At 44.8% G+C, this 26,260-nt stretch overlaps 1 protein-coding gene across 1 annotated transcript in view; it reads left to right on the top strand.

The window, feature by feature from the left end:
• Positions 1-13,915: 13,915 nt before the first annotated feature.
• CASS4 (Cas scaffold protein family member 4) overlaps positions 13,916-26,260 on the top strand; it is a 289,095-nt gene continuing 276,750 nt past the window's right edge. The window contains exon 1 of the mRNA XM_078652004.1: positions 13,916-14,228. The gene's annotated coding sequence lies outside the window, so the exon portion shown is untranslated. The remainder of the gene's footprint in view (positions 14,229-26,260) is intronic.

The raw sequence follows: 26,260 nt of genomic DNA, 5'->3' as shown, positions 1-26,260 counted from the left end.
GTCTTGGGATGTTTTTTAGTCGGTGTCCATTCGTCCCCCGAGTTTCTGCACAGGATTTGGGACAAGGGAGTATGAGGGTAACAGTGTTAAAGTAATTTAAGGTTGCTTTATAGGACAGCCACATAAGATACATATAGTAAGTCCAAATTAAAATAATTTCTATAGTTAGCGATTTTCCTTAATCTTTAGTGTGGATCCAGCCATTTTGAAACATTGGACAACACCCCTGCTGGAGGTGTTTGTCGCCTTTGAAGGCCGTTTGTGGCCCTATTGCTTTTGTCATTTGCTTGATTACGAAACAATCCTATGTTGGTGCTTATGTTTCATTCTGTTATGCTTTTGCTGCTTGAGAACAGCGTTTTTCTTTGTCAATATCTTGGTCCACTTCTGGGAACCTTGAGGTTTCTCTTATGTAGGGTATTGTGAGGATTTGGGTGCATTATATGGTATTGCTGGGTGGCCTTGTCATATAATACACTCGTAGAAACTGCCTTTGGTCCAGTCTGGCTTGTTTGTAAAACTTTAAGCTCAACCCTGGGTAGCTACAGCTTCAAGCAGCAAGGCTCAAACAAAAGGACTAGTGTAAAGCATTTAACAGTTCTGAACAATGAAATAAGAAAGCCACATAACATGAAAGAAACCCAACACCAATTTTTTAGAAGTATATTCTGTTTTTATGAATTTTTAAAGACCAAGATAAGCCTAATCCACCAGAGGGTTCCAGAGATACAGATTTTTTAAGAAAACTTAAATCGCAGTTTGGCTACTCTGGCCCAATTTGGGCGACCAAATCTGACAGGATGTCTGTATGGGCGCCAGTAAAGAGTATTTGGACAGGTATCTGGCCACTAAAGTGTTTTCCAGTCCAGTTCCAAACTTTACAGCATGACTGCCATAGACTTCAATGGAGTAATCCCAATTCTACATGCAGGAGCTGGAAGATGCTCAAGGATGCTCTGGGCGCTGTGTGATTGACAGGGGTGCCTTTGCATTTATTCCTCGGTCCATGGGTGAGGTGAGGCAACTATGGCTACAGAGATCAGGGTCCCTTGAAGACCTCTTTGAGACAGTAGTAGGCCAGCTGCTGCGGGGCTACCGGTCTTCGTCCACAGTGGTCCCAGCGATATCCCTTGGTGGAGGCTGCTGTCCTTCTTGGGTAACCAAACTGGATTCATATGATACTCCTGGGTCCGGCTGTATCGGGTGAAACTTTTGGCAGATGACGGTCAGTCAGTTGGGGTGCCAAGCAGGAATCGGCGATGATTCTTTTAGAGAGGCTACTGACTTGCCAGAGTTGAATACTTCAGCTTCGATGGCCCTGGGGCTGTTTCCAGGAGGTCAGCCGAATAGTCTTTGGAGTCACTTCTTTAGCCTGGGTCTTGGGAGCGACTTTTCACAAAGCCAGGAGACACGGGCACATTCCTCTCTTTGCTAGGCGAAGGTGGGGCAGGTGCAGTCCAGCAGATAGTGCATTCTCCCTTGCCAAGTCCAGTGGTCTTTTGGGCAGTCCTTCTACAGTCCTCTTTCCTGTTCCATCATGATCTGAGGTTCAGGGTGCCAGATTTCTCAATCAGTCAGGCTTTGTAGAGCGCAGCTGCATCACCTGTAAGGATGTGTAGGCGCTGGAAGAGCATGCTTCCTGTTCTTCTATTGGTTTAACATACAGATCTTGAGGTCCTTCCTGAACTGCTGGAGTAATGGTGAGGCTCTGAGGTGCAGAGGGAGGTTGTTCTAGGTTGTAGCCGCCAGGTGAGAGAGGGAGCAGCCTCCACTGTTCGTCCTGTGGACTCGTCGGGTGGCTGCTAGGGAGAGGGGTTTCCTGGTTGGTTGGTGAAGGTTCATTTGATTGTTGAGATACGCATGTCCTTCATTGTGTAGTACCCTGTAAGCATAGGAGAGCAGCTTGAATTTGGCATCCATCTGGTCCGTCTGGGAAGGTTCAGGATGAGTCCGGCTGCTGTGTTCTAGATAGTGTGGAGTCTCGTCATGAGTTGGCTGTTATTTCTATTTAGGGGGAGTTGCCATGGTGTAGTCTGCTGGTGACGAGAGCTTGCGTGACTGTTCGCCTGGTGTTAGGTGGGAGCCATCTAAAGATGTTGCTGAGCATTCGAAGGGTGTGGAAGCAAGCGGAGGAGATGGCGCTGATGTGCTTCTTCATGAATAGCTGGCAGTCGAGGATGATGCAGACGTTGCATGCATGTTTGGTGGGTTTGGGGGTTGGATGGTGCTCAGAAGACCACCATGCATTGTTCCAGAGGGTGCCCTTTCCTTTCCTGAAGATGAGTGTTGAGTTTGAGACAGCTGTTGGTTATCCAGGGGGCCACACCATTCATGCATCTTTGGAACTTATCCTTGGTGGTCAATGGTCAGGGAAAGGATGAGTTGGGTGTTGTCGGTGTAGGAGATGATGTTGAGTCCATGGCGCTTGACGATGTTGACAAATATGAATAGATGTAGGTATTGCACTCTATTTTTTATGTATATGTTTATTTGTTTGTGGGATAAGTGTGCCACGCTAGATCAGTGCCTGCAAACTGTGGATCAATGTGTGTAAGGCCTGGAATCGCTAGATATCCAGGACTCCAGCGTGCACTACAGTGAGGAAGTTTATCAGTCAAGCGTTTTCAAAATAACATTTATCAATGATATACCAAAAAAATTATTCATTGCAATACATATGCTTTTTATACGATCATTCAAAATAAACATAACATTATATCATGTACATATGCTTCATAATACAATAAATTCTTAGAAAAACCCAATGCATTTCGGGGTCCAAGCCCCTTCGTCAGGGGTTTGCTGTAATAAAGGAGAAAAAGGAAACTTAGTAACTAGGGATGCCGCGGAGGTTATAGGGCTGTTAGGAGTGATAATTAGAGAGTCTTACCATGATCTAAGGGTCGTTTACAGAAATTTGCTGAGTATTCCTTTATTTTCTGGTCAATCTAAAAAATCAGTTATAACCAAAATCTTCTTAGATTCATATCATTTAAAGCGGAGTTATGTAAATTCTTATGTTGAAAAAGTGTTTTACCTGTGCCGTAATGGCAGGATATCTACAAAAAATATCTACAAAAAATGTATACACGTATAAGTATTTCATACATCACGTCTTAGCGTGATATAAACAATAAAAAGATTATATATGGGCACCTTAGTAAATGCTTGAATGCTCACCAATGGGTCTTTATTAGTTGCCAGTATGATTGTGAATCTAAAAAAGGAAAGCATACACTGTATTTACTGCTTCCAAAGTTGGGAATGAAATGCAAACTAGATTGTACAAAAAACGCACTGACAAAAACACGGCCTTAATCTATGGAAGTTTCCATCCAATAAATTTGATTAATAACCTTCCAATTTCTCAATTCATGAGAATTAAGAGAATATCATCTGATGAAGCCCAATGTAAAGAAACCCTTGAATTCCAAAAGCAACGGTATCTGGATAGAGACTACCCTAGAAAACTATTGGAGGCACAAATAGACAAGGTCAAGGCAATACCCAGAAGTCAACTACTGGAGAAAAGAGACAAATCGGTGAATAAAAGAATGGTCTTCGTATCTAAGTACTCGACAGCGTCAAGAGACATAAAAAGAATAGTACAAAAGCGATGGGAGATTATACAAGCTGAAAAAGACTTTGGAATGCTGTTCACCCATAAGCCACTATTTGCATACAAGAGGGCACGTAACCTCAAAGAGCTTCTCAGTAAACCTACTGAAAATGACGAAACAGATCCGCATGCAATAATTCATAAAGGGACCACGAGATGCCATAACTGCAAAAACTGCAATAATGTCATAACAGGAGAGGTATTGCTGCACCCACGAACAGGAGAAAAGATACTTCTTAGGCATTCAGCTAATTGCAATGCTGAGCATGTCGTGTATTCAATCAAATGTCCATGTGGGCTATTGTATATTGGCAAAACAGACCGTAAACTGAAAACACGGCTTTCTGAACATAAAAGTCGTATAAGAAACAAGAACCTCACGTCCCCGTTGGCGAAGCATTGGATTGAGAAAGGCCACACAATAGCCCAACTTCGATTTCAGATAGTTGAACATGTGCCTCAACGATTGGGCTTGAACAATGCTAAAATTCTCCTCCAACGAGAAACCTTTTGGATACGCAAATTACAGACACTGGCTCCTAATGGACTTAATGATAAAATTGAAATGGTCTGCTATCTTTGAGAACACACTAAAGAAGTTAAGGCTATCTGACCCCTAAGGACTTCTATTACACAGTGACATTCATATATGTTTATGCACATGCACACATTCAATTTCACTCTAGCGGATTAATTTTTAATTTATAATATTCTAGAATGTAAACAGGCAGGTTATGTATATGTTTTCTCATTTGCATTGATTGTTCACCGAATATAATGCATCGTTTTGAACTGAGCAATGTAATGTGTGACAACAAGGTCATATTCAATTTTTCTTTTTTCAAGTACGCTGATGTTTTTAGACTCATCGACATTCCAAAGAATGTGGCGATTTTCACCTAATATGTTATACCCTACTTTAAGACTAGTCGTGGTTAACTTGGGAATCTTTGTTTCACGCATCCTCCTTTTCGTGCCTTAAAAACCAATAGCTTTATGCCTGAAGAAGTTAGTACTAAATACGAGCTATGAATACACACTCTTTAATAATGGCGGCCGTTTACTACACATCTAATCGTCCTTCTTCTATTCTAACACTTTCCATGCACACGCGAGAAAAGGGACTAAGTTTATAACGTTCAGAACTTGGTATCGCAAACGAGGCTTGAAAACGTACACGGCGCGAGCATTTTTGACAACCGGTAAGAGCAATAACGAAACTATTGTTTTTACATTCGGAAGATTTAATATACCCGAGTGTGAACCGCATATGTAAACGCGGTTTTCCCCGCTTTTTATTTTTTCAGACACTGAGACGAAGCGTTGTTAAGCGAGACCATTGGTAACAGCGTAAAGGCTCGCAGGTAAAGATTTTAGCATCACTAGAACTTAGGTTCGTTATAACAATAAGTAGTCAACTTTGGAAGCAGTAAATACAGTGTATGCTTTCCTTTTTTAGATTCACAATCATACTGGCAACTAATAAAGACCCGTTGGTGAGCATTTAAGCATTTACTAAGGTGCCCATATATAATCTTTTTATTGTTTATATCACGCTAAGACGTGATGTATGAAATACTTATACGTGTATACATTTTTTGTAGATATTTTTTGTAGATATCCTGCAATTACGGCACAGGTAAAACACTTTTTCAACATAAGAATTTACATAACTCCGCTTTAAATGATATGAATCTAAGAAGATTTTGGTTATAACTGATTTTTTAGATTGACCAGAAAACAAAGGAATACTCAGCAAATTTCTGTAAACGACCCTTAGATCATGGTAAGACTCTCTAATTATCACTCCTAACAGCCCTATAACCTCCGCGGCATCCCTAGTTACTAAGTTTCCTTTTTCTCCTTTATTACAGCAAACCCCTGACGAAGGGGCTTGGACCCCGAAATGCATTGGGTTTTTCTAAGAATTTATTGTATTATGAAGCATATGTACATGATATAATGTTATGTTTATTTTGAATGATTGTATAAAAAGCATATGTATTGCAATGAATAATTTTTTGGTATATCATTGATAAATGTTATTTTGAAAACGCTTGACTGATAAACTTCCTCACTGTAGTGCACGCTGGAGTCCTGGATATCTAGCGATTCCAGGCCTTACACACATTGCTTGACGATGTTGGCCAAGGGTGTCATGTATACATATTTATGCCCAGAAAGTGCCCTGGGGGGATGATATGGATAATAGCCATTGGGCTACCAGATCCACTCCCTGTTGGTGATGGGTTTCCGGTTATGTGTGGCATCTAGAAATCCCAGGGTGTACTCTTCTGCATTCACTCAAGATTTATGAACTCTTCCTAGGATGTTAGGAGCTTGGTAGCCCACCCTAGAGTTGTGACTACCTGTGGGCTACACACCCACAGAAAGAACAGTTTTGGCACTTGTCTTCCCTCTCTGTCCCCGCTGCCAGCCCGTCTATCTGAACAAAGGGCAGCCACTCTGAAGTGTGATCATCATTTGCCCACCAAAGTTATCTGCACCTTTGAAGCTCGCCTTTTGGGATAACACCCTGAGTGTTTTCCTGCAAAGGGGAGAGGACACCTCACCCTGTAGTAGGCTGCTATCGTTCAGAAGCCTGGGGGATGTTCACGCTTATCCCAGGAGGGCAGTACGCTGTCTGGTGGCCAGTGACCCTGTGAGGCCACTGGACAAACTGAGTCACAGAGTGGCAACTTTCTAAAAGTTTAATTTCTTTTATAGTGACATGAAGTCGGGTTTAATGCCACAAATCTTTATTTTATTTTATTTTTTTACATTTTTATTGAAAAAACATAGGCATGTTAACAATCACAGCACAGCGTTGCACGGATGTCCCATAAGCAATATTTTGTAGAAAAACATCGAAAGCTCATGTCACAGAATAAGAAAGGTGTCATAAGGATTTACATTCTACACAGTAGCAATAACATTTTCGTCTGAGTTCCCAGGTGGTTCGCATATGTCCCCCCTGTATGAGTTCCAAGGCCCCTAAATGTTCGACCATTTCCTCAGACATCCCCTAGAGACGTAGATGGGGACCTCCGTCACCATACACCAGTTCATGTCTCTGGCTCAATCCGCAATGGTAGGGGGATTCGGGACTCTCCACAGACGTGCAATATTGCGCTCAGCCACCATGTAGCCAGGGTAACCCAAATTCCCTCTTTCGCGGTGAGGTCCGTGGGGCCCCATATGTTCAATAGGATCAGTTTGATGTTGCCATGTATCTGCTGCCCCAAGCCCTCCTCCGTCATAAGTGTCACCCCCTGCCAATATTTCTGAATTGCAGCACATTCCCAAAGGGTATGTATAAAGGTGCCCTCCTGCCCACATTGTCGTGCACAATCGCCATCCTGGGTGTAGCCCATGTGAACCAGCGAAGGTCTGGACAAGTATGTTCTATGAAGGATTTTCAACTGGACCAGCCGAAATCTGGAGGAAATAGCTATTTCGCGTGGAGATGCCACTGCTGCCCGCCATTCTTCGTCATCCAGCCCAGCCACATCGTGGTCCCACTTACTGTGTAGATGGGTCAGGGGGTCTGGGGTATTATTCAGAAGCTTTTTATAAATGAGTGAGATAGCCTTTTCAGGCAAGTCTCCGCCCAAAATCTTATCCTCTAGCTGCGAGGACTCGGGGAGATCTGCCCCTCTATGGTGGACTGCAAGCAGAGCATGCCTGATTTGAAGATACTGAAATCTCTCAGTCGGCCATTTCGTAATCCCGCTGCAAACGAGAGAATGGTAGGACCTCGCCCGATTTCCAAAGGTCCCCAGTGTTGGAGATCCCAATGACATACATTTATCAAAACCCAGGGAATGTGACAACCGACCCAGTTGATCACAGTGCCAAAGCTGTGTAGTGCGAGTGAGTTTACCTTCCCAGACCAGGCTCCTGTTGGTGTCTTTCCAAACCTGCACGGCGTGCTTAGTTGGACCAGAGGGGGATGGGCGGCAAATATTTTTTTATACAATGCGCATCGAAACCTCCCACAGGAAGAACCCATCGGTCCATCCAAAAGGCCGGGTCGTCGTGCCGACGATATCTGCATTGGTTGACAGCGACGAGTTGCGAGGCCCAATAATATTTTCCGGGAGCCTAATACTGCCGTCAAACCATCAATGCCACAATTAATGTGATACCTTACAGTAACCAGCTAGGTACTACCATTCAGAAGTTAGTCGGCCTTAGGGATCAGCCAATAACCCTGTGTTAGCCAATGGGGCTACTAAGTCTCCCACAGCAAAACGACAATTTATAAGTGTTGCTGTTAAGGCATATATGACAAGCATTAGCAAAGCCAGTATGTCTTGCTTATGCAAGAGGTATCGGCCTTGCCTATATGTTTTAACAATGTTGTACACCAGAGTGACTGCTGTTCAGCATGGCTAAAACTTAGTAGTGTAAAGGAGAGTGGAGTGGAGTAAAGCAGGGTAGAGTTGAGTTATGTAGTGGCGTAGAGTGGCCTTGAGTGGGATAGAGTTGAGTGGTGTGGAGAGTAGTGAAGTGGAGTGTCATGGAGTAGCATACAGTGTTATAGAGTAGATGGAGTAGAGTGTCCGAGTGGAAGGTTGTAGAGTTGAGTGGCGTAAAGGGGAGCACAGTGTCAGAGTGGAATAGAGTGGAATGGCATAGAGTGTTGTGGAGTGGTGTAGAGCAGAGTAAAGAGGCGTAGAGGGTGTTGTGTGGAGTGGAGTGGAGTGGCGTAGAGTGTTGTAGAGTAGAGTGGCATCCAGCGGAGTAGATTGTGGAATAGAATGGGGGTAGTGTGTCATAGAATAGAGGAGTAACTTGGCATAGAAGAAGTTGCGTAGAGATTCATACAGTGGAGTAAAGGGCTGTAGAGTTTCAGTGGAACACAGTTTAATGGAGTGGAGCATCATAGAATGGAATATTGTGGAGTGGAATGTCATAGAGTGGAGTGTATAGAGTGAAGTGGCATACAGGACAGTGGCGTAGAGTGCACTGGCATAGAGTGCAGTGTTTCAGAGTGGAGTGGTGCGGAGTGAAGTGGCCTAGACTAGAGTGTTGTACAGTGCAGTGTCATAGAGTGCTGTGGTGCACAGTAGATATGGGTGGTGTAGAGTGAAGTAGAATGTTGCAGAGTAGAGTAAAGTGGTGCAGAGTAGATGACATAGAATAGAGCGGCAGAGAGTGCAGTTCTGAATTGTAGATTTGTAGAGTAGCATATGGTGCATTGGTGTAGAGTAAAGTCCCAGTGTGCTATAGTGTAGAGTGGCGTAGAGTACAGTGTGGTAGAGTATAGTGGCGTACAGTGCAGGGGTGCAGAGCAGATTGGTATACAGTGCAGTGGCGTAGAGTGTATTGGTTTTGAGTAAAATGGTATGGACCGCATTGGTGTACAGTGCTTTGGCATAGAGTGCAGCAGTATAAAATTGAAGGGCGTAGTGTGGAGTGGCTTAGAGTAAGTTGGCACAGAGTGGAATAGAGTGGCGTAGACTGCAGTTGTATAGCGTAGAGTGTTGTAGAGTGCAGTGGTGCAGAGCAGATTAGAGTGGATTGGCATAGAGTACAGTGGCGTTGAATGGACCGATGCAGAGTAGAGTGGCGTAGAATTCAGTGGCGGAGAGAGCAGTGTTACAGAGTAGAGTGAAGTAGAGTAGTGCAGTGCAGTGGCATAAGAGTGGAGCGGTGTAGAGTGTATTGGAATAGAGTAGTGCAGTTATGCAGAATAGAGTGTCCTTGAGTGCAGTGGCATAGAATTGTACAGAGCAGTGCTTAAGAGTAGAAGATAGTGGTGTAATGTAGCGCATTGCACTCTGTTACTGCACCCTGCAATTAGAGTGATGTAGGGTGCAGTAACAGACTGAAGTGGCATAGGATAGAATGTTGTAGTGTATAGTGGCGTAAAGTGTAGTGGTGAAAAATAGTTGGCAAGGTACAGTGGCATAGGGTGCATTGGTTTTGAGTAAGTGGTGTATAGTGCTGTGGTTTCAAGTAGATTGGCGTAGCGTAGAGTGCAGTTTTATACATGACCCAGTGTAGAGTGCAGTGGCATAGAGGAGATTGCTTCAGAGTTCGGGGTGTGGTGCAGGGTAGAGTATAGTGGTGCAGGGTAGAGTGCAGAGGCATAGAGTAGTGGTGTAGAGTAGTGGTGCAGCATTGATTGCAGTGAAGTGGCGTAAAGTGCAGTGGTGTAGAGTAGATTGTTTGAGTATAATTAAGTGGCATAGAGTGGAGTGGCACAGGGTAGAGGGTAGAGGCCTAGAGTAGGGGCATAGAGTGCAGTGGTGCATAGTAGAGTGCACTGGCATAGAGTGGGACTGAGAGCAGAGAGGCTTTGAGTGATGTGGCGTAGAGTGTAGTGGTGCACAGTAGAGTGGAGTGGCACAGGGTAGAGTGGAGAAGTATAGAGTAGTGGTGTAGAGTGCAGTGTTGCAGAATGGTGTGGCATGAAGTGGTATACAGTGCAGTGGTGCATAGTAGAGTCAAATAGAGTACACTGGCCTGGAGTAGAGTGGTGCCGAGTAGAGTAGAAAGGCTTTGAAGGAAGTGGCATAGAGTGCCGTGGTGAACCTTAGATTTGAGTGGCATAGAGTTAATTAGCATAAAGTGTAGAAGAGTGGCGTAGAGGGCTGCAGACTAGAGTGGCGCATAGTAGAATTGCATAGAGTTCAGTTGCAAAGTGCAGTGCTACATAGTAGAGTGCCTTAGAGTGCACTACTGCATAGTAGAGTGCAGTGATGAAAAGTAGCATAGAGTGCAGTTGTGTAAGGTGCAGTGGTGTGCAGAGTAAAGTGACATAGAGTGAAATGGTGTAGAGTAGAGTGCAGCGCAGTGGTGCAGAGTAGATTGGCACAGAGCACAGTGGTGTAGAATGCATTGGTTTTGAATAAAATGGTGAAGAGTGCAGTAGAGTGTCACAGACTGCACTGGAAGAGTAAATTGTTTCAGAGTAGAGAGAAGTGGCGTAGAGTGCAATGGTATAGAGTAGATTGTCATAGATTGCAGAGTAGAATAGAGTTCAGTGGCGTAGAGTTCAGCGTTGCAGAGTGCAATGTTGCAGAATATACTATTGTAGAATGCAGTGGTGTATAGAAAAGGGGTGCGAAGTGCATCGAGTACAGTGGTGCTGAGTAGAAAAGGGTGGTGTAAAGTATAGTAGTGTAGAGTGATTTGGTGCAGAGTAGATTGATGTAGAGTGCATTGGCTTTGAGTAAAGTGGCGTAGAGTGCAGTGTAATTGAGTTCAGTTATGCAGAGTAGGGTGGCACGGAGTGGAGTGAAGTGGCACAGAGTGGTATAAAGTGCAATGGTGCAGAGTGCAGTGGTGCAGAGAGTAGTGTGTGGTAGACTGCATTTGCTTGGAGTGATGCAGAATACAGAGGAGTGGAGTGGTGCAGAGAAGAGTACAGTGATACAGTGTGAAGTGGAGTAGCGTAGTGTAGAATGGTGTTTAGTATAGTGCAGTGGCATGAAGTGGTGCAGAGTAGAATGGAGTGGGCTAACATGGAACATGCATGGTATGGTAGTGTACTACCATTACAGACAACACATCTTCAATTGAAATGACCATTACATTTGCACTCATACAGTTTTACTGATAAAATTATAGTGTACAAACAATAGATGGAAATGTCATCACCCAATGAATTGATTTAATCGTCAGAACAGTTCATTTACAGACATTTAAATGATTGTGTGTGCTAGAAAAACAAATAACATCTGTAGAGGGTTCCTCAAGGAGACCCCCAATAGTCGGCCAGATTGTCACATAAATCCTCTCACTTTTATGTCAGAGGAAGAAAAATAAACACCAAGCTCCCTGAAAGACACATCCTGACATTTGACCTCTGCCTTTGGATGCACAGTAAATGTGACAAGATGAGAACAAGATTTAAAGGACTGTTTACAAAAACCGAGTTTCTGGAAGTGTACAGTGCACAAGGTTTGGGCAACGGTAGAGATGAACTCAAGCTAGACAGCCTACAGCAAATAAAGCCAGCAAGTAGAAAACCGGAAAATGTGAGTTACAAACCACAAAGCCAGTGGTAAGCAATAAGCAGAATGGACTCAGGTCAACTTTCCAAATGTTCCCAAGATGTCTTTTGCAGACCAGACAACTGCGATGTATGGTAGGCTGCACCTAAAGATACATATCCTACTTAATAATATAAAGCTCCCTGCCTCCCTAGACTTGCATATATTTTTAAGGATAGTGGGGGCTTTACTATTGGTTTTAATAGCACAGTACAACTAGCAGTGTTGCCACTGCCCTTCCAGTCTGCAGTGGCATGCTAGGAGCCATTTTGTTGTTTCTCACACATACACAGTGGCACAATCAGTGCTGCGGCCCTGGGTAGACACTGCCTTACATGCCTTGGGTACCATATACTAGGGACTTATAAGTAAGTCAGTCTCTGCCTATTGGGGTAGCCAATTTGACATATACTTTATAAGAGGTTAGAACACTGGTACTGGGATCTGGTTAGTAGGCCTAGGAGCATTCCCAGAGTTGATAAACTAGCAGCATCAGTCTGAAAAATATAGGGGGGGACATGCAAAAAGAGGCAATTTTTTATTTTTATAGGCTTTCACTATTAGGAGCATTTTCGTAGATACAAGTTTGGACCAGAATTCATTTGTATGAATGTGGGACTCCAAGTACGAATCCCCACTCACATTTGAGTATTCATTATTCCTGTGGGAGAGGTGTCGCACAGCAGCCAAGGTGGCTAACTAAGGAGCGCAGAGCTCCCGGTTCGTTTGCCAGTAGCAGCTCAGCCCAGCATCATGGGCAGTAGTTCACTTAATCTCCCCGACAGCTCCAGCACCTTGAAACCCTTAAGGTGGAGCACACTCCACGGAGTCAGTCATTCTGGCAGTCATGGATGAGCTCAGGAGTGAAGCAGATAAAAACATCACCCAGGCCCTGGTGCCGTTAGACCTTTCGGCTGCCTTTGACTCGGTCGATCATGAACTCCTGATCGACCGTGTCAGCAATGCTGGCATCCAGGGTCTGGCCCTTAAATGGATATCCTCCTTTCTACATAAGCGCCTCCAGGCTGTCCGTCTGGCCAATTTTTCAGCAGAGAAAACTCAACTGACCTGTGGGGTCCCCCAGGGCTCTGCTTTATCCCCCCCCCCCTCCTATTCAACCTATATATGCAACCCTTGATTATGTCTCTACGGAACAGCCCAGCCATAACTTTCAATTATGCCGATGACCTCCAGCTGGTGTTCAACATTGATTCTTCGAATACATCCGTTATTAATTTTCAATCGACTATGACCTCCATCAGTGAATGGATGTATACCAACCAATTAAAACGTAATCCCGACAAAACTGAGCTCATACTGACTGGAGGCGCTGCCAACCCATGGAACTCCAGCTTTTGGCCTTCATCCCTGGGCAGTCCCCCTTGACCAGTGGATTCTGTAAAAAGTCTTGGGGTCATTATCTGCAGTGATCTGTCCCTGAAGCCACAAATCAATGCAGTGGTATCCTCCTGCTTTTTTCATCTCCGTAGAATTCGGAAGATCTGCAGGTTCTTGACCACTGAGGCCCTTACTCTTGTCATCTTGGCCCTGGTCACCTCGCGCATTGACTACGCGAACGCACTCTATGTTGGCATCCCGGCATACCAGCTTCATCGCTTTCAGCTCATACATAATCAAGTAGCTAGGCTTATCTTCCGTCAACCAAAGCATCACCACGTTAGCCCCCTGATGAAGAGTCTCCACTGGCTCCCAGAAGCCAAACGCTGTCTATTTAAAATAGGCTGTATCATTTTTAAAGCCCTCGCGGGTCAGGGCCCTGCCTTTATCTCCTCCAGAATTCACCAATATGTTCCTTCACGTGAACTCCGCTCCTCTCACCTTAATCTCCTTATTGTCCCCACCTTCAAACGCAAAAAACATGGTGGTCTCAGGTTTTCCTTTCTCGCCCCCGTCTCTGGAATTCCCTCCCTACTGAGTTGAGATCAGTAACTGGCTACGCTCAATTCAAAACCCTTCTCAAAACCCTTCTGTTCTCACAAGCCTATGAATAGTTTCTGCAAACTTCCCTGTCGTGTCCCCCCTGCTTTTAGCGCCATGAAACCGCCTGGTGTAAGTGCGCTCTATAAATAATTTTAACATAACATATGTTTGCGCTTTACAAATAGGAATCAATATTATTCCTGCTGGTCCTTACTGATTGTTGGCTGGTCATAGAACCTCAGGCAGATATGATATGTGGAATGAGTAGGGGGATTCCTCTACTAGTATAACACATTATCTTCTTATAGACCAATAATATAGTTCTCTACGCTTGTGATTTTTCTGACAGGCTGGACGAGAGGCTGAAGCAGTTTGAGACTGTATCCAAGGGAACTGGACAAAAATATGCATATCATCTTAAAAGCTGTGCTAAATTGATGATACCTGATGCGCTAAAACTGGAAAGGCACATGTTGTGATATATGTTACCATAGAGGTGTACCGTACGGACTCGAATGTCATTTAAAGGCCATGGCAACTTGAGTGGATATGTGTCGTTTTGGAGGGGGATCCCTCTATCTGTGATGAGAAGAGTGGCTCTTGCAAAGGAGGTGGTCCCACCGCGTTTTATGTTCTAACGAATCTCTAAACCTGAGTGCCAGGTAAGCTTTTTCACTATTTGGTTGGTATTATCACCTGGTTGCTATGGATGCTGATGGATACAGACATGCATATAGTTTGACTGCAAACAAGTGAATTTGATTTTAAAGAGTGATTTTGATTTTGACAGCTGATGACAAATCTTTCATTTATTTCCACATGCTTTTTACAGGCTAGACCGTTGAAGTGGTCAGATGGTGACTTAAGGATCTCAACAAAGTTCTAAAATGAATGACATAAATATTGGGGGAATTCATGGTCTATAATTTTGAGGGCAAAGATTAAGAATGTGATCAAAGGTATATGCTTTTATTCCATGAGTGTCTGTGTTTATATGGTAACATAAGCCTATTTCGATCTATTTTAATTTAGATGGGTTTACGGATTGTCAAGAACTTAAGGTATCAACGCGAGCAGTTATTAAACACTAGATTTTTGGATGGCACTGAAGAGTGTGTCTAAGACTATGCACATTCACTTTGTAAATTTTAAAAAATGCAACACATACAATGCTGTGAGTCCACAGGAAGTTGCACATTTCCTGAGTTCGTTTTAGACGAATACTTGAAAAAATAGTAACATACTGAAGCAGTCAGTTTGGCTGCACTTCTTCATGGTATCCAGAAACTTCCACAGCAAACATGCCTGCCTTTTTATATTGTGATGTTTTAGGTGATACACTCAGCTACTGCTTTTGTCCAAAAGTAACCATACCAAATTTATTTCCCACTGTGGATGAGACATCCACATCTTACTCAAGCGGCAGAACAGTTAAGAGTGGCCTTTATTTCTCTAGTTAGGGCTAGTGGCTTACTTTTCTGCCATAAAGGCAAAGCTAGGCTCGTCTCTTCTTGCGCCTGGTAAGAGCCTGAATTAAAACAGTACTCTGGTTCTAGCCTGGTACTAGCCTGGTAACCCAGTAGGGCTATTCATGTATCGCAAGATGAGGGTAAAAAAATCCAACTGCCTGAAACTTAAACCAAGGTTAAAATCCGATGTTTTGAGAAGGGCCACTGGCAGACGTTAAACAGTGCAAACGGTGTTTTATGGTTATATGGCTTCGATGTATATATTGGATCTCGACATCAACTGGACATGACTGCACAAGTCAACACTGACACTGCATCCTGCTTACACATACCACTTTGGCGCTGATGACGAGCTCAGCTTGTCATGAGTTGCGCCGCTCGCACGCTGATGACGAGCTGAGCTCGTCATGTAACGCGCGTTTTTAAAAAACGCCGTGTACAGCGGGAAAAGGCGCCGCGCGCATGCGGTTAAGATACTGAGGAAGATCTTCAAATGACTCCCATGAAACACTAGAAAAACTGTCACTTATGCCTGAGTCACCAGCAAGTTGGAGTATGGGAAAACCCTCTATGCCGGGATCTCCAAGCAGCCCACTAGCCCGCAAACCATCCAGAACTCGGCAGCCAAACTCATCCATAACCTCCCACCCAGAACCCAAATCAACTACAGTGGCTTCCGATACACAAAAGTTCTCAAACTCCTCTCACACACACACACACATTCAAGGCACTTCACAACTCCGGCCTCACCTTCGTGAACAGCTGTGTTTCCTTGTACTAACCACCCAGACACCTGCGCTCCGTAGGACTTCTACTCACACACAACCCATGCATTTAGAAAACCACAATAGGATGGGCGTTCTCTAACATTGCTCTTTCAAGAGCTCTTATTTTCGATTCCAGAAGATTAATTTGCATTTTATATATCACTGGTCATTGGTGAGCTTACCGCCCTTCAAGGAGACTTGCTATCCATCTAGGCCATCTAGGCCCTGATCACAGCATCAAACAAAGGTGAGTTCCAGACTTTCCCTACTTCACTCTTCAAAATGATCCTGGAACACCATGTTATTTCAGATTTTCTTAGATTCATGAATTTTCATCTGAGAAGTAAACATTTTCAATTAAGGAACTTTTGCTTTAATGACAGAGCACACAGAAGTGCAACAACGTAAATTGTAAATTTTCATGAGCGTATGCCCCTGGCTTTCATCAATAATGTCCCCTGGTTCCAATATGTGCGCCTCCAAACCTTTGTTTAAAGTAACAGAGGAAAAAATGTATTCACTTTGGCAGAGAATTCCTTGAGATTATACTAATACTATTCTGAGGTACTGATTGGTCTATTAGAATTTCAAAACATTAAAAAACTGAACTTACCAGCATCCTGTCTGTCAACCGAAAATTCTTAAACTGTGCAGTGTATTAAAAATCAAATTGAGAGTGGTGTGGTTATGTTACTCACCCCCTGTTCACTTACGAAAGCTCATGTTAATGCGCATGCATATTGTGTGACCACTCTGCCCCAGTGTTAGAATCTACAGCAGCAATGAATTAATCAATTAATTAATTAATCAAACACTTATAGTCGATTCATCCAGCATCCAGAATGCCACTTCCCCAAGGATGTTAAGAGATATGGTAGTATGAAACCCAATCGGTGTTCCCTTCCTGCCCCCTTTGGTTAGTGAAGCGTTTCCAGACCGATAATTCAACATAGAGTTTACTACTAATTGTACTTGTTTCTTGATAAATAATAGCAACTCAATCAACTATCTTAAGGTGCTTTGAAGGTAAAGTCATTTAAAATGATTTCAAACCAGATGTTCAAATGTTCAATCAGGGAACTGTGGTCAACAAGCCTCAATAAGAAGTGGTATTTGATTATGGTAACCAATGATAAGAGCATTTATGAGAGGTCTGTTTAACTGCAGATTTAACATTCATGAAAATTACCCAGAATTCCTAACTTCATTCCTCAGAGGCTTCCTATGAAAGCTTGATTTTACTTTTTCCTTAAAGTAATAATGTGGAATGCGTTTTTGCCAGAGTTTAGCTAGGGCTGTCTGGTTCAAAATAAACTGTGGGGAAAATAGAGATAGCAAAAACTCTCCACTATGGGTAATGTGTTCTTTAGATTGAGATGAAAGGACACAATGCTACCCATGGATGCAGATGGGCTTGTGTTAGGCATGCCAGCGGTGCATTTTTCTGCTAGATTGCACAAGGAAAACGCCAACAAGCTAGATTTCTGAAGTGCCCGTCTTTGAGCTATGTAGGGTGCCTTCCCTAAAAGAGAGGAAATAATTCTAGGCCTCAAACACTAAATGCTGGTGCATCCGATATCCCCTCCCTTTATTCTTGGTATTTCCCCGTTTCAGGCGAGGCAATAGAATATCACTTGCACAGCATGTGCAACACATACCTGCCATGATTGGGTACCCACTAGACCCCACACCACAATTTTGTGCTCAGTAGAACGAGGCGATCAGGCCTGGCTTTACAGCTTTGTGTTTCTATACTTACAAAATCCACCTTCTTAAGTACAAACCTCTATGCATTCACCTCCATTTACTTACCTCTATGTTATTGATAGTCATTGAGGTACCTGGTAGAAAATAATTGTGAAAAATGCCATATGTGTGTGCTGAGAGGACAGCAAACTAGACCAGCAAGTAATAATCATGGATAATATTCATCCTGATACCAGACTGTGCTAAAACCAAGTGCCCTGCCAAGTTTGTCATGGATACTAAGGCAACCATCACCTGGTTTGTCAGAAAAAGACAGCCACATTGTGGTACAGAGGGCTCCCACCTTGGCCCCAGTGTCATTGCACCTGATGCACTACTGATTGCTACGCCCCCTACGAGAACTGGGAAACGTAAAGTCTTGCACCGATGTCACCTGTACATACTGAACGAGAAAAAGGAGGAATATGCTGACGTTTGTGACAGATTAGCATAAATTGTTTAAATGCATTTTAACCATAGATGGTATTAAAACAGCATACTTGTGGATTCGCGTACATTTCAAAATAATGAAAATCAGAGCTGTGAGTGTATTTGAGGTTCTAAAAAACAATTTTATTTTTTGTCAGAAGTCCTTTATAGGAAGAAAGTGGTACAGGCCTCTAAAGATATGATTTACTGAAATCCCTTGACTAAATGTTTTGTGAATAGACAGTAATTGTTATTCCACACAGTGGCAGCTGGCATGTACTGAGGGTGTTGGGGCGTGGTAAAAAAAAAAAAAAACCAATGAAAATGAAAATGCACTTACCTTCCTGCGTGACGCAATGTCTTCCTCCTTCGGTCTTATCTGAAGGCAGGCTCCAATGCGGGACCCAACCAAATCCCCTAACCCAGTCCTAGAGCTGCTATCACCAGCATGAGAGAAGCTCCAGGATTTGAGGGAGCAGCCACATTCAGCGCCCTCAAGTGCAGCGGAGGCCGGTGCTTTCTCTAACCCAGCTGTCCTAAGAAAGCTAGATTAGAGAAGTTTAAAATGTGCATGTCTGACGGCCAGCCAAAGAGACGTGCACATTTTTTAATTGCACAGCTCCCTGCTGCCACTCTGCAGCACTGGCCCCGCCCCTTCCTGTCACTCAGTTTGGACGGGTTGGTTGCTTAAAAATAAAATGATAATAAATCAACTTTATTACCATTTTTATTTTTCAGCTCTGGCCGTGGCCTTTTTTATTAGGGCGACGCTCCTCCCCTCAAATAGAGAAGCCGCCCTGATCCCACATCCAAAAGGCTCCCAACAGAGTCACATTTTGTCTCACCTTATTCATAAGAAAAAAGCAAAAGTTTGTTTTGTTTTGTTAGACGGAGCCTGCAGGCATGAATGAAATACTTGTTAAATGGTGGCATGACACCGGAGATGATTGTGGGACAGATGCATGACCCTCGCCCCCCCCCCACATTGCCTTAAGAATTTCCTAAATCGGCAAACAAGATTGATTCTGCTCCAAATGAATGGGCTAGTAAGAACATTTTTGCATATAAATTAGTGTTGAATGATCGTCTGTCCCCCCCCTGAGTCCGAGCGATAGCGAATACATTCTGGGGCACACTTTTTGTCCTGATGAAAGCCCTGTACCGCCATATTTTTATGTGCTAAAGCATATTGACAGATCATTAGGGTCATTATGCCCCAACTTTACTCCCACATTTGGCCTTGATTCATACCTGAAAAAAACACTATTAAAGGGATACTGAAGCTATTCAAGGCCCCACAGCTGAAATTCATATTTAAAGTGCTTCCTGGAATATGGTCGACCCCATCCTGGTTTTCACGGACCAGGATGTGACTCGATGATGAAGCATGACACTACTAGAGCGGGTGAGGTGTAGAGTTTAGAATGATAGGCGCAAACTCTATGTTTAAATTAGGTTTCTTTATTGAGCCCGGAGCGCCGGGAGAAAGTGCGCTCTTACAGCGGTCGGCGCCGATAAAACAATATGGCTGCCTTCCGCTTCCTCTAACTCCGCTTCCCTTTCCGGTGACGGGGAAACTAGACCGTCACCACATATCTCCCCCCTTTATGCAATAACCACATTTAAACAACAGTGTTCTTACTTCCAGTCCATTTCATAGTCTTTGAACTTCTCTGGTACCTTTACCGCTCTCCCAACTCTGGTTCTCATTACTTCGGTTTTACCTTCCTCTCCCGATCCTCTTCTGTCTACACTTCTTCTTGCGCTCTCATGTTCTCTGTCACTTGCCTCTTCCTTGCTTTCAGCTTTGCTCCCGCTTCTCATCTCTTCGCTCGCCTTTCCTTCTCCTTCGCCATCTTCCACTTGCCGCTCTCCTTCTTCTACATCCTCATTGTCTCCTCCGCCACATTCTCTACCACCTTCATCGCCTACTTGCTGTGTTCCTTCTTCTGTTTCGTTACCCCAATCCAAGATCTTGCTGCATTTAGCCATTCTGTCCTGTGACCATACTTTTCCGTCACTGAGCAGGGCAGACCAGTTGTAGGGCTCCAGCACCTGCAATGGTGGTGAAAATTTGCTTTCTCCCTTCTTCTTGAGGATGGCCAGTTTTACTCTCACCCAAACTCCCTTTTCCAGTTCTGCACCCTGAACATTGCGTCTCTTGTTAAAGTGCGCTGTGTATACTTCTCGCGCCTTCTCCAAATTCCTTCTGACAACGGCAGGTGACCACTTACTTTGCACCACCAACTTCCTCCATGCCATGTTGTCCTTCGTAAAGGCGTCTCTTCCTCTCAACACCTTAAACGGGCTGTACCCAGTGGTTCCCGGGGTGATGCGATAGGCCCAGATCATTTTCTCCAATTCCTTCTCCCAGTCCATGCCATCGTTTATGGCCGCCTGAATGGTGCCCATGATCACCCGATTAAACCTTTCCACTTGACCGTTCCCGGCGGGATGGTAGATGGGCGTGTGCTTTACCCCTATGCCGTTCCTGGTTGTGAACGCGGTCCATTTCGCAGAGGTGAACTGCGGCCCATTATCACACGTGATAATTTTAGGGATGCCTTCTCTGACGAACGTGGTACGCAGGAAGCGTATTACTGCCTCCGTGTCCACATTTTCCAGTATCTCCACCTCAGGCCACTTGGAGTATTTGTCTATTAGAACTACAGCGTACTTCTGTGTTCCTTCTTTGTTGAGGACAGGGCCCATGATGTCCACCGAAACCATCTCCCATGGTCCATCCGGTACCTGGAATTTTCCTAGAGGTGGTCTTAACATGCTCTGTGACTTGTCGGCCTTGGCGCATGACTCGCATTTCCGCACATGTCTCTCTATCTGGGCATCAATGGCTGGCCACCAATATGCTTGTCTGGCCAACGCTTTTGTCTTGGTGATTCCCTGATGGCCCTCATGTAATACATTCATCAGGTGCTCCAGTATGCCTTGTGGAGGAATCACTTTGTCGCCTCTGAGCAAGAAAATGGGGTTCTCAGCTAACGATAGTTCGTCCCTTACTTCCCAGAATTTCCTCAGTTCCTCCTTGAGGTGTCTTTTCTCTGGCCACCCGTGGACCACGTATCCTTTGATGGCCTCCAGATCGACGTCTTCTCGGTACGCTTCTTCCCACTCCTGGGCGCTGATCACCTCCTCTGTATCCTGAATGGTGGCCACCACATAACCTTCCCATCTTTGTTTTCCCTTGTTATCCGCTGCTTCCATCGCCGCTGCCCTGCTCAGGAAGTCAGCTACTTTGTTCAGTGGTCCAGGAATGTGTTCCACTTCGTATACAAAGTCCAAAAGCCTAAGAGTCATCTTGGCAATTCTTGGTGTTGCGTGAGCATGGCCGCTTGAAGTCAATACTCGGACCAAAGGTTTGTGGTCCGTTCGGACCAAGAATTTCGCTCCCCACAGATACTGTCTGAATCGCTCCATCGCCCAAACCACTGCCAGCATCTCCTTCTCCACCACACTGAACTTCTCCTCATTGGGTGCAAGCGACCTTGAGGCGAAGCTGACCGTCGATACTTCACCGTTGTCCGACTTCTGCATAAGGACCGCTCCTAGGCCCCGATCACTGGCGTCTGTGGTGAGGATAGATTCTGCGCTGGGGTCAAACCCCTTGAGGGGTATGGCCGTGCTCATTTCTCCTTTCAGTGCTTCAAACTCCGATTGTTCCTCATGACCCCACACGAACTTGTTTTTCTCCTTCAGGAGTTGGCGTAAGAGATGCGTTTTCGTGGCGAAGTGTGGAATGAATTTACTGTAATATTCGGCCATTCCGGGAAACGACCGAACATCCTCCTTTTTGGTTGGGGTGGGAGCGTCTTGAATCGATTTCATGTTGGCCACTTTCGGTAGTATCCCGTTTTCGCTCACTTCATGCCCTAAGTACGTGACAGACGTCACTCCGAACTTGCATTTTGTCCATTCGGCCGTCAGGCCATTGTCCTGTAGTGTCCGTAGTACTATGTGGAGTGTCTCGTTGTGATCTTGTTTAGTTCTGCCCATCACCATGATGTCGTCTTGAAAAAACTGCACGTTCTCTACTCCTTTCAGTAACTTGTGCATCAGCTTCTGGAAGACAGCCGCTGCGGATGCTAGCCCGAATGGCATTCTCACAAATTCATAGCAACCAAACGGCGTGATAAAGGATGTGAGATGGCTGCATGATGAGTGTAGTTTTACTTGGTGGTAGGCTGACGACAAGTCGATCGTGGAAAACCACTTGATGTCTTTTGTTCTCGCTAGCATCTCGTTGATTCGTGGTAGGGGAAATTTGTCGATCACAATGTTTTTATTCAGTTCTCTCAAGTCGACACACAGCCGCACTTTGCCATTGGGTTTCTGGGCCACCACTAGCGGGGATAGCCATTCGGCACTCTCAATAGCTCTGATGACCCCTTCTTTCTCCAGTCTGTCCAATTCGGATTGTACCGCTTCCCTACTGCAGAAGGGAATGTTTCTCACCTTGTGCACCACTGGTTTCGCTCCCTCCTTTAGCTTTATGAGGTGTTTGTATTTCGCTAGTTCTCCGATTTGTCCGTTGAATACTTTGGGGTACGCTCTCTGCCATGACTCCACGTCATCTTTCCTTTCCATGTCCATTAGTAGTATCTTCTCAATGCCCCCTGGGTTGAGTTGTATTCCCAACGCTCCTTGGTCCTTCCAACTCAACACTGAGGGGCCCTTCTCTGCGATGTATAGCTTGCATTGTGCATGGCGACCACGGAACTCGAACAGGAGGGGGCAATACCCCAACATGGGAATTCTTTGTCCTGTATATGTGACTGGCCTCAAATCCATCGGGTGCAGCGTCTCTTTGATCTTGGTGGCGAACTTTTCTTCCCACACTTGTCGTTGCACGATGGAGATGGGTGCTCCACTGTCTGCGATCATCTCCAGGGGTATCCCACCAATGTGCATATCCAGTCTGGGTTTGTCTGTTCCTTCCCCTTCCATTTCCAGCACCTGGACATAGATGTACAAGAACTCTACCTGGTCATCTGCGTCTTCTTGGTCTTCTGTCTCCTCACTTTGTTCCTGGTCTACATATCTGACTACTGCTCCTTTGGTCCTGCGGTGGCACACCTTCTCATAGTGCCCGAACACGCTGCAAAATGAGCATTTTGCCCTGAACGCCGGGCACGCATTGTCATTTCCCATGTGCGTGGTGCTGCCACACCTGTAGCAGCTCGGCTTACTTCCTTTACTTGATCTGTTGTCTTTTTGAGCGTAGTTGTTGCTGTTGGACCTCCTTCCATCTTGATTCCTCTGCAGTTCTCTCTGCCGCGGCCGATCATTTCTCGCCTGCGTCGTGATCTTGCATACCGTCTGTGCTCCACTTGCTTCTTTCTTGGCCGCTTGTGCGCAACGCTTTGACATTTCCGCCTTTTTGACCATGGCTCATATCTCTTTGAGAGGAGCATCTCCGTTCACCCAAAGTTTTTCCTGGACATGGGAGCTGGTAGTGTGCATGATAATTTGGTCTCTAATTAGGTTGTCATGTAACCTGTCGAACTTGCACGTGAGGGCCAACCTTTGCAAGGCCACGACATACTCGTCCACTGTTTCTCCACTCCTTTGCTTCCTTTGAAAGAAATTGTATCTGTCTATTGCGACACATACTACTGGTCTGTAATGCGCATCGAGATCCGCGATGGCGTGACTGAATACGTCCGTGTCTGTATCAGCCCTCTCTCCTTTGACGATAGTGTCGTATATCCTGATTCCTTCAGGGCCCAAGTTGTGCAATAGTATCTTTTTCCTTCTCTTACTTGAAAATGGAGTGTCACCTTCTTCTTCCAGGGCGTCCAGATAATTTAGGAAGTATCTCTTCCAGTCTTCCCATTTCATCTCCGGCTCCCCACTCTTCGTTAGAAACGGAACCAATTGGGTGAGGGACGAAGACTTGACCGCCATCTTGGATGCGCTGCTTTGCCGAGATTGGACGGGGACCTTCTTACCCTGTGGGCTTCCCGGCGTGTGCTGCTCAGTGGTGTCGCCTTCGCTGAGGTCGCTAGCGCTGTCTTCACCCCCTTTTCTGTTCGAGGGACCAGGTAACACCTGTTGGGTGTCCCCCGTGGCTTGAGTCGTGGAGCTGGGTGCTTCCGTGCGCTGTTGCTGCTCCGCCAGGGTGCCTTGCTCAACTGACACTGCTGGGGAAGGAATACTCCTTTGCGGGCTGTGAGTGGCCTCAGCTCGTTTCATAAGCCCCTCAGCACTGGCCTAGAACAGTTGCATTGCCAAGTGCTTGTTTGTAGAATGTCCCACTGTCTCTTATTCCAGTAGCTCGCACGAGCAGAGCGACGCCAGGGGACTCACGTGTGCCTGGGTTCGTCGTAGGATGAACGGTGGGGCGCCACCTCGTTTCGCGCCCTTTGTGACGCGCAAATTGCTCCTCTGCCCCGCTCCGGGCTGCAAGTGGTGCCGAGTTGTCACCACGTGATCACTCCGCGGTCCGCCGTGTGTACACGGATCACTCCATAACCCTCGTCGCCATTGTAGAGTTTAGAATGATAGGCGCAAACTCTATGTTTAAATTAGGTTTCTTTATTGAGCCCGGAGCGCCGGGAGAAAGTGCGCTCTTACAGCGGTCGGCGCCGATAAAACAATATGGCCGCCTTGCGCTTCCTCTAACTCCGCTTCCCTTTCCGGTGACGGGGAAACTAGACCGTCACCACATGAGGGTCTAACAAAAAACATGTTTGTTTTTTTACATTGAATTGAGTGATACTCATTGTTTTTCTGCATTTGCCTTCATAGGTGTTTTATAGAGTGACATAAGGGTTGTATAATCGCCTTTGGTATTAATCTCAATTTTAGGCTTTATTTTTGTTAAGTGTATTATTCTTTAGTATAGTTAAGTGTAGAAAATAAGCTTTCTCGTGCTGGCAGTCCTTTTTGAGAACATCAGTTGTACAATTACAACCTTAAGTACAGAAGCTGCATTGATGCATGTATAGTTGCGATTGAGTACCACAAAAAGCAACAATTTAACTCGCATATAATTCGCAAATAACGCTCAATATTTTGCACCAAACTTTCCAAATGTATCATCCAGTCTGCTTTCTTCGATTTTTATAAATCTGGTGCTGAAGGGTCCATGGGCTTTGGTACAGAAGGAGTGGGTGTGCAAAAGTACCATTATCCAGTTGAGACTTTTCGCCACAAAAACACACAAGAAAAGGCAAAGTCAATAGGGCTGTCCTCAGCAGACCAACTGGCTTTTCCAATGATTTTTACAGATGGTTCTGCATTGGTAAAAAGAGAAATACAAATATTTTGCCAATGCAGTGCAGCTCCTGCAAAAAAAGGAAAGAAAAGTGTGATGAAACTACGTCTGGTCACCATGATGACATTAACACGTGCGTAGGGCATGACACGGCCGCCATTTTATTTAGTATTCCAAGAGGTCAGAAGTAAATCTAAGAGAGGTAAATAAAAAGAGGAAACCTTTGTGAATGTGATGGTGGAGCTGGGAGAGCGACAGTGGAAAGTAGGGTAGCAATAGGAAGTGGGGATGGCAGGCAAGCAACGGTGGACCTTGAGGTTGGGAGGATCTTTTTTTTAAACAGACTAAATAGATTTGAGAAAGTAATGGACACGATAGGGTGAGGAGGATGATTGTGCTAACGGAAGTAATTGGGGGAAGCAGCACATAAGGGTGAGGTCAAGGAAGGGTTTTCACTCCCATGTAATGCTGAAAGTGAAAAAAAGTATTTCCATAAATGTCAGCCATGGAAGGATACAAGTCATCCAATTAAAACAAGAGCTGTGGTCCAGGAAATAGATGAGCACAAAAACAGAAAGGGAAGCCTTTGATAATATTCGAATAGAAAAAAGCACTAATGGAGACATGAGGGGAAAGAGTAAAAGGAACAAATAAGGCAGACATCAGTGCAAGGTTTTTGAGTGCTGAAATCTTTGTTTGAGTGACCCTTGTGGACTTTGCCAGCAGAGCAACAAAAAAGTGGGGACATTTCAAAATGAATAAGCATACGTTATGTATATGTTAAGGAATGCCAGGCTTCATGGATTCCCAGCCTTGAGGGCGGTTGAGGCAGTTGTGAACCCTCAAACCAACTGGGGCACAGTGAAGAATCACTGAACCCTAATAAGTCGAGAAAATCACCGCAAATGCAATTTAAGAATTAACAACACATAACAAGCATTGGCATTGCCAATAGGTCTTGCCTTTGGGACCTTCTAAGTGTTTAGCAATGCAGCACATTACTACGCGAGAGCTGTTGGCTTTGTCTATATGTTTTAGCCAAGTTATAT

The sequence above is a fragment of the Lissotriton helveticus genome, chromosome 7 (genome assembly GCF_964261635.1).
Source record: "Lissotriton helveticus chromosome 7, aLisHel1.1, whole genome shotgun sequence".
In the NCBI taxonomy this organism is placed as follows: Eukaryota; Metazoa; Chordata; class Amphibia; order Caudata; family Salamandridae; genus Lissotriton; species Lissotriton helveticus.
This window is presented reverse-complemented; position numbering and strand designations above follow the sequence as displayed.